Below are 15,479 nucleotides of genomic sequence, written 5' to 3'. Positions count from 1 at the left end.
TCTCCGCCCCAGTAAGACCCTGGAGTGCCGGGCGTGGTGGCGCACGCCTTTAATCCCAGCACTCGGGAGGCAGAGGCAGGAGGATCGCTGTGAATTCGAGGCCAGCCTGGTCTACAAAGTGAGTCCAGGATGGCCAAGGCTACACAGAGAAACCCTGTCTCGAAAAACCAAAAAACAAAAAACAAAAAAAAACAAACAAACAAAGACCCTGGAGGATTCCTGGAGAGCTGCCGGTCCTCAGTCTGTGCTGACGATTGAAGAAGTTGTTTCTATCACTGGCAAAGGAATGCTGCAGCAACGGGACGGATGAGCTTGCCAACAAGGCAAGAGAAAAAAAACTTCCGGGCTGCCCACATTCAGGGTGGGGCTCTGTGCTTCAAATAAGCCGTCTTTAGGAGATGGTTAGGACTGGATGAGACCAGAGGTGCCTTGAGGAGGGATTTTTGAGCTTCAGAAAGCAACCGCCCCATATATTAGTTACTCTTTTATTATTTTTAAAGGTTATTTATTTCTTTATTATACAATGTTTTGCCTGCATGTACACCTGCAGGCATCAGATCACATTAAAGATGGTTGTGAGCAACCATGTGGTTGCTGGGAATTGAACTCAGGACCTCTAGAAGAGCAATCAGTGCTCTTAACCTCTGAACCATCTCTCCAGCCCCTTAGTTACTTTTTTTTTCCCCCAAGATAGCATTTCTCTGTGTAGCCTTGGCTGCCCTGGACTCACTTTGTAGACCCAGGCTGGCTTCGAACTCACAGCGATCCGCCTGCCTCTGCCTCCCGAGTGCTGAGATTAAAGGTGTGGGCCACCACCGCCAGGCTCCCTTAGTTACTTTTTAATCACAATGGCCAAATACAAGACAAAAACAAGGGAGAACAATTTTGGCTCACGGTTTCAGGGCATTGCTCATCAAGGTTGGGCAAGATAGGGCCAAGAAGCTCCACTCGTGTCATGGTGGGCCAGCAGAGAGGGAGGCAGGACGTGACCAGAGATCACACACCCTCGCCAGAAGCCTGCCTCAGAGAAACTTGGCGACTCCCGCTAGGCTTCCCTTCCCCCTTTAGGATGAAGCGTTCAAGTCATAAGCCTATGGGGAGACATTATAGATTCAAATGACAACACAGGGGGGCTTGCTATGTATGTGGCCCAAACTGGCCTCAGTGTTACCATCTTCCCACTTTGGTTTCCAAGCGCTGGGATTACAGGCATGCATCACCACGCTCCGCCCGCACTCTGGCTCCTCCCCCTCCCCCCAACACAGTGAGAACACAGCAGGCATGAGCCAGGAAGCAGACCCTCTCCGAGGATGCTGTCCTATAGCAGCCTAGCCAAGGCACCTGCCACACCCCTCCTCCTCCTCCTCCTCCTCCTCCTCCTCCTCCCAGGCTCGGGTCCCACGCGCTGCTGCGTCAGCTGTCCTTCCTGTCCCTCCATCTGTGTGACTGAATGTTCCTAACATAGTGGGCACAGCAGCGAGGCTCCTTCCTGATGCCGGGCCCCCAACCCCTCCCCCCCGAACCCCATGCGCAGGTCCGAGGCACAGAATCTTCAGACACTGCCAAGAGGCGCTGTTGACAAGGGTGGTGACTCAAGCTGCGTTCCTGGAGGTTCGGAACTCGCCGAGTGTGCTGCTAACGGGTCCGTTGGCTCCGTGTGTGTGTGCGTGTGTGTGTGTGTGTGTGTGTGAGAAACTGCTGGTCTGCTGAAGAGGCTTTCTGCCATCTCCCAGCAACAGTGTGGCAGTCCTCACAGGGGAACCCCGGAGAAACCCGGGGCTGCCCGCAGAAGCAGCTGCAGAGTGAAAGGCCTCAGCTGCTCGATCCCCGCGCCCCTCAATGGCCCCATGGTCCCTGTCAGTAAAAGTGACAGTGTCGTACAGAGACCATCGTTTCTAGGCTAAACTTTTCCCTGTCATCTGGCTTGGTCCTCACAACTCTGGAAGGATGCCTTGATCTGCAAATGAGGAAGCTGAGGGGTCGGGAAGGCTGACTTATTTGCCCAAGGTCACGTGTTTGGTAAATGCTGAGGCTCAAGGCAGCCTCTTGTCCCAGCCCCCTCCCTCTGCCCCTCCCCCCTTCCTCTTCCTTTCCTTTCCTTGTCTCTTCCTTTCAGGAAATTGTTTTAGCGTGTGGCCTGTGTTCAGCGCTATGAAACCTCAGAGATACAATGAGGAAGGTGACATTGCCCCCGACCCCCTTGCCCCTGACCCATGCTCAGTTGAGTCTTGGCAGCTGGCCTAAGGACACTGCTCCCGCCAGGAGGCCCCAGCTCTTAGGGGGACTCAGAATTCAGCCTGCTGAGGTCCAGCTGAAGGAGGTCTCACCCTAGTGGGCGGGTGAGAGGGTCAGGATGGAACCGGGAGGGAGGGTAACTGTGGGCATTATGAGTGGAGGAATAAGAGAAAGCCCATGGCAGGATCAGAGAGGGAGATCACACAGTTGGGGGACTGGGACGGGGTGACTCTAGCTTATGTCAGGGAAACAAAAAACTGACCGCGGCCCCCTGAGACTGATGAAGACTTTCTGACCATCCTGTGACATTTGTCTCTTTCTTAACCTTACAGAGTTTGAGACGTTCTCTTCCATAGTCCCAGGTGGATGTGCTGTTCTCTGTCTCATCTCTAATGGTAACCGTGTTGTGTGAGCAGATTCTCTTGGGGAGATGCAACACACACACAGCACACTCACACAGACACACATATGTACACACTCATACACTTGAACACACACATACACTCAGTCACACACTTGCATACACTCAGTCACACAACAAACACTCATACGACACAGAAACACACTCACACACTCACAGACTCAGTCACACAACATATACGTACACACTCACACACAGACACACACACTCACTGTCACACAATGCACACATACTCACACACTCGTACACGCACACACACACACTTGTCTATACACCTCAGAACAGATGGGAGTAATGGCTCCACCAAAGTCCAACTTGGTGAACTGATGTGTCTTAACTGAGATCACTAAGGTCAAAGGGCTCCTTACAGGAACAGCTTTATCACTGAACACACACCCCAGCACGGGAGAGGGCTCACAAAACTCCATCCCTGGAGCTCTCTGCACAGCTCGAAGGCAAGTAGACAGACCTGAGAGCTCTCTTCTGGGCAGCATGGCTGGTCAGTCTCTTCCAGCAGGTGGAGGCTGCTTTTCCAGCAGGTGGAGACTGTTGGAAGCGTGAGCTTTCCCACACGTGTGGGTTTTGTTCACCTTCAGAGTCTAGTGAGCCTCCGCCACCTCCCAGGAGTGCTTCTGTTTAAAGGAAACTACTACACGACTCTCTAATTGATTAGTAATGGCTGCCTGAAATGGAAGAGCTCCGTGATCCACTGGCAATGCCTTGCAAGGCCATAGGTGAGGAGTGTGATGATGTGATGGTGTGCGTTTTTTTTGCCCTGCAGGACATGCCAGCATCATTTCTATTGCCAAGATGGTTCTCAAGGACATCTCTGGCCTTGTCTGGCCATGCTCTTGACAGTGGGATTGGGACTTTTGGCTCTTCTATGTCTGTTTTTCTCTCTTTCTGTCCTCTCTAGACACCATGAGGTGAGCATAGATTCCCTGCTGTGATATTCTGTCTCCTCAACAGCCCCCAAATGACAGAGCCAACTGACTGGAACTATGGGACAGATAAGCCTTTCCTCCTTTGACGTTGTTCAACCCAGTTACTTGGTGACAACGATGGAAAGCTAGCATGTGCACCTTGCAAAGCTCGGCAATCGTTGCTAGATTGGATCTCTCCGTCCACCAACCCTGAGAGTCTTGCCCGCTGTGACGACAGCTCATAATGATGACTCTAATTTTGCCACAGACACAAACTAAGAACCCCATGGTTACTCACACCAAGTGGGCGCGGCAGAACGGTTGCTGTCCTTACATTAGTAGCACAGAGGAGGGAGCCATGGACAATGTTGGGACCTGTTAGGCTTGGGCCCCCTGGGGCCACGCCCTGGCCGGTATGCAATTGTTATTCTGTCCTGGCAGCTTCCTGTTGTGAACGTTGTGCTTCACATAGCTGACCACAAGTTCCTGTTTTGCACCCTGGTTACCTTGGTTACATGGTTCCTCTTGTCCTGGGGACTCCCCACCTACCTTATCTTGTATTTTTCCACCCGCCTCTGTACTGTATAAAAGGCCTTGGCCCCTCCTCTTTAAATGGCCTTCTTTTAGAACAGATGACCCGCTGTCTGGAGTGATTCTTCAACCTGGAGTCCCTCGCTTGATACATCGGGGTATTTGCAGTGCACGAACAGCTAAACAAGGCCATGCTTATTTCGTGCAGAAGCTGTTAAGGCAAAATCCAAGTCGTCGAAAGCCTGTGTAGACCAGTTCCTGTTGCCAGGTACAACCAACACCCAGATCTCATTAGTGGGGAGCAGAGGGACCCAGCACTGTCAGCACCTTCTCTGAGTGGGGAACCTCTCCCTAGGAGCATGGCTGGACCTGGAAAAGAGGAGTAATCTCAACGCAAGAACACGGAGGGGCACCACAACGCAACACTTTTTGCAAAGCTGCTGGCTGTAGAGTGAATAGCGGACACATACAATCTTCGCCACCTTTACTGTCCTAGTTGGTGTCGCCTGTCAACACAACCGGGAGTCATCTGAGGAGGAACTCTCTATTGACCAGTTGCCCACACTGGATTGGCCTCTGGTCTGTCTGTGGGGGTTCCTTGATTGTTAATTGATCTTAGAGAGCACAGCCCACTGTGGGCGGCACCATTCCCTGGGCAGGGGGTCCTGGGCTGTACAAGAAAGGTGGCTATGTATAAGCCCGGGAGTAAGCCAGTGAGCAAGGCTCTTCCACAGTTCCTGCCCTGATTCCCTCAGTGATGGCCTGTGACCTGTAAGTGGAAGCCAAATAAGCCATTTCTCTTCTCTATGTTGCTTTTGGTGAGTGTGTTTTATCACAGCAGCTGAAAAGGAAACCTGCACACCCACATTTTAACAGGAACAAGAGACATCCAGTGGTTTTTGACTGATCCAATGTTGAATTAGGTCAGTGTTCCTCAAGAGGATTTTATTTCCTAATATAAACAAGCATGCTGCTCTGGGCACACCAGGAGTGTGGGTTGGAACAACAACATGGTGGTAAAGGTCTTGAGTAAGACTGGAAAATGTTGCTAACATGCCACTAAGTAGAAAAGGTAACACGCTCTGCTGTCCTTCATTCACTTACTGATTTATTGACGGCCATAATGGGATCAAGCCCACGTCTTTGTTCATGCTCAGCAAGTGTCTGAATTGCACCCCCAACCTCTCTCCTCTCCTCTCCTCTCCATCAGAAGTATGCCGTAAAGCTTGCTCCTGCCAGGCGCCGGCACCTTCAGGTGGGGAAGATGAGATCAGATCCTTCTACCAGACACAGTAAGAAATTGTACCGCAAAAGGACAGGCGGTGAAAACCCAAACCGACATCAGTCAAGAGCTCTTTATCTAGGAGAAACTTAAAATCACCGTCCGAAGCCTGCAAAGAAGGGAACGGCCCCATAAGACACACTTGTGAGACTGTGGAAGAGAAACAAGACAAATGAAGACGACTTGCTTTTGTCCAGGAACAAATAGAAATGTTCTAGAAAGGCGGATTCTCGCTGTTATGAACTACAAGCCCGAAAATGCATTAAAGAGCTAACATTGGTCAGATGGCTACAATTTTACATGCAAAAGACAGTGGTGGGGGAGGGGGAGGGAGAAAGGGGGAGGGGAAGTGAGAGGGGGAAGGGGTATGGGGGTGCAGGGGGGGGGCGGCCAGGCAGCAGAATCAAGTTATGGCCCCACCAACAGTCACACACATCACATGCAGGAGCAGCTGGCTATCTTAGGAGCAGCTGGCTAGCTGGTCGCCATGCTCCCATCCCTTAGATGCAGGGCATCTAGCCCTCTAGGCACAGGAGCAGCGCTTGTCTCTGACTGGCATGATTCTTTGATTCTTGGTGTTTAGATGTTTTAGGTGGCAGTTTAAGATGAACTTGAAAATGAAAATTTCCCTTTGCCTCACCTCTCCTTCTTCCCTCCCTCCTCTTATCCTTTCTCCATTCTCCTTTTCTTCCCCCTTCCCTCCTTCCCTCCTTCTCCTCTTCCCCCTTCCTTCTTTTCATCCTTCCCATTTTCCTTCCTCCCTTCCTCCCTCTCTTCCTCCCTTCCTTCCTTCTTGTCTTCATCTCACAGTAGCTAGGTTAGGCTAGATTTCCTCATCCCTACATCCAGTGTGCTCGGACGACAGGTGCACCACCATGCTCGGCTTGACACCCCCCCCCCAATGGTATACTTCCAGAAGAACTCACTATGGGGAGGGATAGACTGAGAGCAGACATACCCTATCCAGCCCTTGGGGGTGACAGGATTGACTGCTTAGATCTAGGAAGACAGTGCCGTGTCTCTCTCTTCGATATCTTTTTGTTTTGGAGAAGTTATTTGTATAAGAAATCCAGTCTTCCGTAAGGCTTGACACAGGCGAGTAATCCAGGCATTACTTTGTATTTAATATTGTTTTCACTACTACCCAGAGCGTTACGCATACTAGGCTAGTATTCTGCCACTAAGCCACCCCCACCCACTTTTTTCTTTTTGATTTTGAGACAGAATCTTGAGAAGTTGTCTTGGCTGGCCTTGAACTCTCAGTCCTCCTGCCTCAGCATTCCAAATAACTGGGACTACAAGCCTGTGACCCTCGGTCTGCCTTCATGTTAATTTTCATACCAACTTTAAAGTGTTTAATTTCATAATGCAAAGATTCTTTTTAAAACGGTGGTTCAATCTGGCTAAACTTTACAATTAAACAAAGATTAGTTTGTCTGTGCGTGCTCATGCACATGTGCCATGGTGCAAATGTAGAGGTCAGAGGTCAACTCTGTAGGGTCCCTTCCCTCCTTCCACCTTTATGTGGGTTCTGGGGTCCAAAACGCGGGTCTTCAGGCCTGTGCAGCAAGTGCCTTTCCCTGCCAAGCCATCTTGTTGGCCCAGCTTTGGCTGCATTTTAAAGGCTGTGAGTGAGATATAGTCCTGCATTGAGTAGCTTTCAACTACCAACAGGCTCTCAGCAGATGTCCACTGGCTCTATGTTGCTACTTAGGAGAAAGAACTTCAGACAGCCAAACAATAATGAATACAGAAGCAACATTCAAAATGAGCTTGATCCTCAAAATGGAGGTAGCTACAGGCAGCACAATAGATTTTTCCAATGTTTTTAAAAAAGATTTATTTATTAATACACATACAGTTCTCTACCTGAAGGCCAGAAAAGGGCATTAGATCACATTATAGATGGTTTTTAAGCCACCATGTGGTTGCCGAGAATTGACTCAGGACCTCTGGAAGAGTAGGCAGTGCTCTTAACCTCTGAGCCATCTCTCCAACCCCTCCAATGTTTTAATAAATCTCCTCAAGGCTGGACCTGGAGGCACAAGCCTTTAATCCTAGCATTCGGGAGGCAGAGGCAAGCGGATCACTGAGTTTGAGGCCAGCCTGGTCTACAAAGTGAGTCTAGGACAGCCAGGGCAACACAGAGAAACCCTGTCTCAAAAACAACACCACCAACAACAAAAAACCAAAACCAACTAAACAAACAAAAATGTCCTCAAGAAGTTATGAACCTGCCAGGCATAATCCAAGCACTAGTGAGGCAGAGGTAGGTGGATCCCTGTGAGTTCGAGGCCAGCCTGGTCTACAAAGCAAGTCTAGGACAGCCAAGGCTACACAGAGAAACCCTGTCTCAACAAACAAAAACACAAACAAACAAACAAACAAAAAAGAAGTTATGGACCTAAAAATATGCTTCTTTTTAAAGAGTCCTGACTTCCTCTGAGACTCTAAGAGAAAGCGATGATGACTCGGCTTACCAGATGAAGAGGGACACGTGGGCCCCCTGAGGTCACGGTCACGCAGCGCTGACTACCCCGTCCCTAAGCTTATGTCACTCTACGGAAATGGCGTTTTTTTCTTAGTTCTGAGCTGGCACCCTATCAGATGCTGGATCCTGCAAAGGAACCTTCACAGTAACACTTTGCAATTATTAATATCAGGGGTGGGGTGGGAAAACAGCGATTTTATTTTTAACAAGCCCTGGGAGGTCTCTTATTATATGGCTGTCTTTCTTCTGGGAAGGAGCACGGAGTGACTTAGTTCTGTTTCTGAAGTCTAATTTCCTCTCTCGGCGGTTTACTTTGACAAAGGGAAAGAATTCAGTGGGCCTAGTCATGACTGGAAAAATAGCAAAAACAGAATAGAGGAAATAACGCACAGAACGCACCACAAACATGGCAGGAAAAGCAAGAGAGACTGAGCACACGACCTGGCTAGGCAGCAGCCCATTGCAGAAAAGGTCATGAGTTCAGCTGAGCAAAGGCTTGAAACCCGTGTTAAAGGGCAACACAAGCAGCCGACGCCACAGTAAGGCCGTCAGCTACTCACGTGGGACCAGTGTTGTGTGGGTCATGAACCCAGGCAGCTGTGGTTACCTGAAGACTCAAGCTGGATCTTAGTGTCATTAAATGAGCATGGTGCAGCCCGGTGTGGTGGCGCATGCCTTTCATCCCAGCACTGGGGAGACAGAGGCAGGCAGATCTCTGTGAGTTCGAAGCCAGTCTGGTCTACAAAGTGAGAAACCCTGTCTCACAAAAAAAAAAAAGCACGGTGCAAGAGTGAAAAGTGTTATGTTAGCTGCCATCCTTAGCAATCAGTGACAAACAGGGGATGGCAGTCCATAGATCACCCTCATAGTGAAACGCTGGGACCATGTCATTGTCAGTAGACACAAGGCACACTTGCAGGAGTCTACACGCTAACAGTGATGGAATTGAGTTTCATCAGTCAGGTGCGATGGCGCACTCCTTTATTCCCAGCACTGGGGAGGCAGAGGCAGATGGATCTCTGAGTAAGAGGCCAGCCTGGTCTACAGAGAGAGTTCCAGGACACAGAGAAACCCTGTCTTGAAAAAAAAAAAAAGAAAAGAAAAGAAAAAACAATCCCAAATCTCAAAACCCATGGTTATGTTAGACAGCATTTTACTGTATATTTCTTATTTTATATTTTCTAGCAACTTATAACTTGCTGTTTATATTTCTTTTATGTGATGGACTTGATGTTAGACAAAAAACAAATTTAACTTCTTTTCTTTTTTTAAGACAGGGTTTCTCTGTGTAGCCCTGGCTGTTCTGGAAGTCTCTTTATAGACCAGGCTGGTCTCGAACTCACAGAGATCTGCCTGCCTCTGCCTTTGTCTTCTGAGTGCTGGGATTCCAGGTATGCGCCATCACTGCCCAACACTCAACTGATATTCTTATTTGAGTCTAAGATGGATCATGAACCAGCAGAGACAGCTGGCAGCATCAACTCATCCGGCCCAGGCACTGCTAAGGAGTGCACAGTGCCGTGCTGGGGGAAGAAGCCTCACAGAAGAGAGGGTCCCTGAAGACGCAGAGCATCGTGGCGGCCACAGAGCCAGTCCTCTTCCAGCTGCAGGAGTGGTCAAAGAGCTCAGGGTGCGCCATTCGACAGGCATTTGGCATTCGAAGCAGGTTGGGAAAGTGAAAAGGGCTTGGTAAGCGGGTGCCGTGAGCTGAGTGAAAACCAGAACCGCTGGCATTTTCAGCGGTCTGCTGAGATTCCACACTTGCCAAGCTGGCACCGAGGAGCTAAGCTTTTGGGGTGCCTTGTTAGAATGGTGGCGGAAGTCTCAAGGAATGAGTTTTAGTACGAAGGAAAAGACTTCCAAATAAAAGCTAACAACAGGACGGGGATTCTGCTAAAGCAGTGGGCTCTTCAGCATCTCCCATCTTGCGGTACCCAGTGGTTCACTTGCCAGGGCACACTACACTAGGTGAATACCCAAGTAAGTGACTTCTGGGCATTTTGAGACAAAGGAAGACAAAAGAGCTCACTGTGTAGCTCAGGCTGGCCTGAAATTTGGCGTCCTCCTGCCTCAGCCTCCTAGATGGAATTTTAGACATGCTCTGCCATGGCTGGTTACACTCTGCCTACTTCTTTTTTTTTTTTTTTTTTTTTTAATATTTATTATGTATACAGTGTTCTACCTGTATATACACACCTGCACACCAGAAGAGGGCACCAGATCTCTTTGTAGATGGTTGTGAGCCACCATGTGGTTGCTGGGAGTCGAACTTAGGACCTTTGGAAGAGCAGGCAGTGCTCTTAACCTCTCAGCCATCTCTCCAGCCCACATTCTGTCTACTTCTAACAAGAAGTAACTAATGATTAATTGCATAAGAATTCCCAAGGGACAATCTCTTAGCTCTGGAATAATCTGCCCCATGAAGAACAAGACAGAGAGAGGTATTGGAGGACTAGAGTTAGGAACTCTGAGAGAAGAAAAATTGATGCCCAGAGAAAAACTCAAAAATTATTTTTATTTGGAATGAAAGGCTATATAGTAGTTTATAAGAAAGTGAGCCAGGTGTGGTGGCTCATGCCTTTAATCCCAGCACTTGGGAGGCAGGGGCAGGCGGATTGTTGTGAGTTTGAGGCCAGCCTGGACTACAAACGGAGTCCAGGATAGCCAAGGCTACACAGAGAAACCATATCTCAATAAACAAACAAAAAGAAAGAAAGAAAGAAAGAAAAAGAAAAAAGAAAGTGAACTAAGCCAGAACTGAAGTTCCACACGTGCAGTCCCAGCTCTGAGGAGACTGAGGCAGGAGTATGGTAGTGTCAGGCCAGCCTAGGCCTATGTCAGGACAAACAATATAGTGAACACCATCTGCGTGCACAATATAAGTGCATTTCAAGAGCACAGTGCTGAATAGAACATTAAGTCATAGACATACAGAGAATGTATAATTTTGCTGGGTGTGATGGCACATGCCTTTAATCCCAGCACTTGGGGAGGCAAAGGCGGGCAGATCTCTGTGAGTTCGAGACCAGCCTGGTCTACAGAAGGAGTCCAGGACAGCCAGAGCTACACAGAGAAACCTTGTCTTGAACAAATTTAAAAGAAAGGAAGAGAAAAAAGAGAATGTATGTTTTCAGTCATATAAAGCAGAACCAGTTGGAAGCTAAACACTGTGTCTTATGCCTGTATCCAGCTGTGGTAGGCTGAAACTCCAGGACAAGCGAGGCGGGGCTGCGGTGCTAGTTCAGTGGATTCACGCTGGCTTGGCCTGTGTGAAGCTCAGGGCTACGTTCGTTCCCAGCACCATAGAGAACACACAGCACGTCGCCATGGAGGAGGCGGCTGACGAGAAGGCCAGGAGCACCTTCCTCCTGGGAAGAGCTTGCAGGAGCTTTTAAGATCAGTGAGAGGGGATCTCTTAAACTGCCAGGTGGGCAAGCGAGTGTTTCTTTGATTACATTTAAAGGTGCACACGGAGTGTCCTTGTGCTCGCTCGGGGGCTGTAGGACGCAGTCATCACGATCGCTGGAAACAGACAGGACAAACACAACAGGATAGTGGGGAAGCACAGCAAGACTTGAGGAGGAGCGATAGAAATACTTCTGCACAGATGGAGTGTGCAGGAGAATAGAAGCAGAACCACCCCTCCCCCACTGTGCTTTCTTCTAGAAGCCAGGAGACAAGTATACTTGAACACTCTTGACTGGTGGCGGATTTGTCCACAGTGAAGACACGGCAGGTCCTGAGTGTTGTCTTCATACTGCTGCTGGGAACAGCTGAAAACCCAAAGTCCTTACCTGTGGGTCACATCCAGGCTTTAAGGTATAATAAAAAACAAACAAACAAGCAAAAAACCCAAAACCCTTTAGGCATAGAAACTGAGAGAATCCTTTCCTGTACAATTCACTAGAAAAGGAACCTGAAGAAGGTTTTCAGTAAGAAGAAAATTAGCCAGGAGGGATAACAAGAAATCAAAAATCAGGCCGGGTGGTGGTGGCGCACACCTTTAATCCCAGCACTCGGGAGGCAGAGGCAGGCAGATCGCTGTGAGTTCGAGGCCAGCCTGGTCTACAAAGCAAGTCCAGGACAGCCAAGGCTACACAGAGAGACCCTGTCTCAGAAAAACCAAAAGGGGGAAAAAAAAAAAAGAAAAGAAAAGAAATAAAAAATTGACGTGTGGGCTGGAGAGACGGCTCAGTGGTTCAGAGCACTGGCTGCTCCCGCAGAAGACCTGGGTTCAGTTCCCAGCACCTACATGGTGGCTCACAACCAGCAGTGACTCCAGTTTCAGGGGATCCGACGCCCTCTTCTGGCCTACACAGGCACTGCATGCATCAGGCAAACAGACACACATGCAAGCAAAACACCCATACACACAAAATAAGAATAAAGGGGGAGTCGAGCGTGGTGGCGCACGCCTTTAATCCCAGCACTCAGGAGGCAAAGGCAGGCGGATCGCTGTGAGTTCGAGGCCAGCCTGGTCTACAAAGTGAGTCCAGGACAGCCAAGGCTACACAGAGAAACCCTGTCTCAAAAAACAAAAAACAAAACAAAACAAAGAATAAAGGGGGCAGAGAGCAAGGGTGAACAAGGAAACTGGCCAACATACTGGCAGATTTACATTAGTATCACCTCAACACACACACACACACACACACACCTACACACACTCACACATACACATAATAAACACTCCTACATACATATACAACACACATACAAACACACACACACACCTACACACCCACTCACACACATACACACGCATACACATACACACATATACAGCACACACACACACCACACATACGCACATATACAGTACACACACACACACCTACACATACACACTCACATACACACATATACAACACACACACCATGGTTTATGGACGTGTCCCCCAAAGGTCCATTGATGACAGGATTGGCTGTGGTGCTGCTGAGAGCTGCTGGGAAGTGGGACACAGGGTCCTTCTGGGAGGACGGTGAGGACTCTGCTCCCTGCTGCCTCGGCTTTCCAGCCATGAGCTGAGTGGCCGAGACTGGAAAGCAAGCCTGGATGCCACGTAATGAGCCGCCAGTTGCTGATGCAGTGACCCGGAAGGATGGACCGAGAAGAGCGACGGCCTGAGCCCCAGGCAGAAGCTCCTGAAGAGCATCATGGAGCCTTAGGTAACTACTATGAGGAAGTACGTGGAAGACTGGATTCTTCAGTGTCGAACGAGGAGAAGGACTCCTAAGGCTGCCTAAGCCTCTGCATGACATTTCTGTAAACCTGCTCCCGAGCCTGCCGAGCAACCCCGTGCAAGCGCCCGTGCGTGCGTGCGCGTGTGCGTGCGTGCGTGCGCATGTTTCCATTCCTGCAGACCCTGAGAAGCGGCATTCCCTGTCGGCTGCTGTGTTTGGCTATGCGACCAAGTCATCCTTGTTTGTGGGCTCGAATTCAAGGTTCTTTTTTAGTCAAAGAGAGGACGCAGGATGGGCGAGCCTGCCCTGAGATGTGGCCCTCCGCCTTGGCTGGAAGGTGTCCCCGTGGCAGCCAGCCCACAAGATACACATCTGACGCGACGCTGCTGGGAACCGGCTTGAGGGGCCTCCCTCCGGCCTGGAAGCCATCCTGGGGAATAAGAATTCAGATCTATTGGCTGGCGTTTGGAAATCGGAAAAAACAAAAACAAAAACAAAAAAATAATAATAAAAAGAGACAAACCCAAAACCTGCTGTTTAATTTTTTTTCCCAGTGGCTTGACCAAGTAAGCAACAGGAAGAACCGCTTGTTTGTGTGACTATAGCAAAGCCACAGGCAGTAAGGGACTTCACCTGAGGTGTCGTGCCCCCACGGAGACACTCCCCTGCGTGTTCATCTGTGCGCTGGGCCATTATAGGGTGGAGAAGATAGCAATGCTCATGTCACGTCTTTATGGATTAAATCCTGTGGCCTTTAATCCCAGCACTCGGGGAGGCAGAGGCAGTCAGATCTCTGTAAGTTCGAGGCCAGCCTGGTCTACAATAGTGAGTCCAGGACCACCAAGGCTAAACACGGAAACCCTGTCTTGAAAAACCAAACAACAACAACAACAACAAAAAAGCAAAATCAACTGTGTTGTGATACAATGTAAATACGATAATGAAGTTGTTCGTGGTACATTCAAAGTGTGTCAGTCATAGGTCTGATGCGTGAATACCTCCATCAGGCCGGGGTCCCTATGGCCATGAATATACACAGTCCTTTCCTGTGGCCCCCCTCCTTCTTCCCCTAGCCCCAGTAGCTACTTGATTTGCTTTTTTCTATTGTACTATTGATTTCCGGAAGAGACCGGCTGTCTGCCTTGTAGACTGTGTCACAGGTCCAATTGTTTCCTCCTAAGAGTCATTAACCTGATATTCCAGCGATCCTATTTCCTGTGCCCTGGAAGTCAGGCCTAAAGGCTTGGCTAAATACAGTTAAACAACACAGACAGATACAAAAACCTCGCAGATGACTTCCTGTTGACATGACACCAGTGTAAAGACTCTAAGCTAGTTTCTTTGTTTCAGCTGGCCACAGAGCCACCCTTTGTGAAGAATATGATTTCCCTTAAAATGCAATGTTATCTGCCCAGGGTCTTGCTTGCTTTTTTTTTTGAAAGGCCAGCACTAAAGGTTTCGTCATTTCTCCTGCTGCGGGGTTATTCGTAGAAATAGCACAGGACGGGAAGGGACAGTTGTCCACCTGTCTCCACTGGCATAGACACCGCCATTATTATGAGGCCTGTCAGGGGTTGATGAGGTGAAGTTCCCCCAGGCCTGGCGGAGTGGGCAACCCTTAAAAATATGGGTGTGAGGGCTCTTCCCAAGCAAGGGATGGAAGATGCCTGGTGTGGGCTAGCCAGTGGAACCAGTGACTGACAGGCCATTTGAGATCTTGAGCCCCTGGGGGCCAAGGGCTTTTAAAGCATGTACTCATAGCTTTGGTGTTGTTGGCTGACGTTGTCTTCAGGCCCTTCTCATACTCCTTGTGGGGGGTGGGAGTGTATGTCTTGCAGGAGCTTGGGACCCCCATGCCTTGAGCCTCTAACTATGGTATCATTATTGTGCTATCTGGGGTCTGGCCACACACTGTGAGCTTCTTAGAGTTTTCCATGTCTGCATTCCACCAGGCAGCTCTCAATGCTGAGGACTGAAAGAGCAAGAATTAAGAAAAACCAAAAACCTGTTTTTATTTTTATGTGCATGAATATTTGCCTATGTGGAGTGTATGTGCACCATGTGCATGCAGTTCCCCCTGGGGCCAGAAGAAGGCGCCAGAGACATCTGTGACCATGTGGCTGCTGGGAACTGAACCCAGGTCCTCTGCGGGAGCAGCTAGTGCTCTTAACAACTGAGCCATCTCTCCAGCCCCAGAGACTCCTTTTCAATTAATTCTTTTTTGTTGCTGTTGTTTTTTGTTTGTTTGCTTTGTTTCCTTTCAGATTGGCCTTGAATTTGCACCAACCCTCCTGCTGAAGCCTCTTGAGAGTGGCCTTTATATTAAGTCCTGGAAGACAGGCTGGAAGGCCGAAAGCCAACTGCGTTTAGCCGATGGTTCTAGGTGAGCTTGGAGTCAGGGTCTATGCAGTG

General features: G+C 49.2%; 1 long non-coding RNA gene across 1 annotated transcript; it reads left to right on the top strand.

Moving 5' to 3' along the window:
* Positions 1-1,552: 1,552 nt before the first annotated feature.
* On the top strand, positions 1,553-5,640 carry LOC311585951. The gene is made up of 3 exons (XR_014775402.1): positions 1,553-3,390; positions 3,573-5,033; positions 5,321-5,640. It is a non-coding gene; the product is annotated as an uncharacterized lncRNA (long non-coding RNA).
* Positions 5,641-15,479: the final 9,839 nt, after the last annotated feature.

The sequence above is a fragment of the Acomys minous genome (genome assembly GCF_964271855.1).
Source record: "Acomys minous genome assembly, chromosome: 16".
Taxonomy (NCBI): Eukaryota; Metazoa; Chordata; class Mammalia; order Rodentia; family Muridae; genus Acomys; species Acomys minous.
This window is presented reverse-complemented; position numbering and strand designations above follow the sequence as displayed.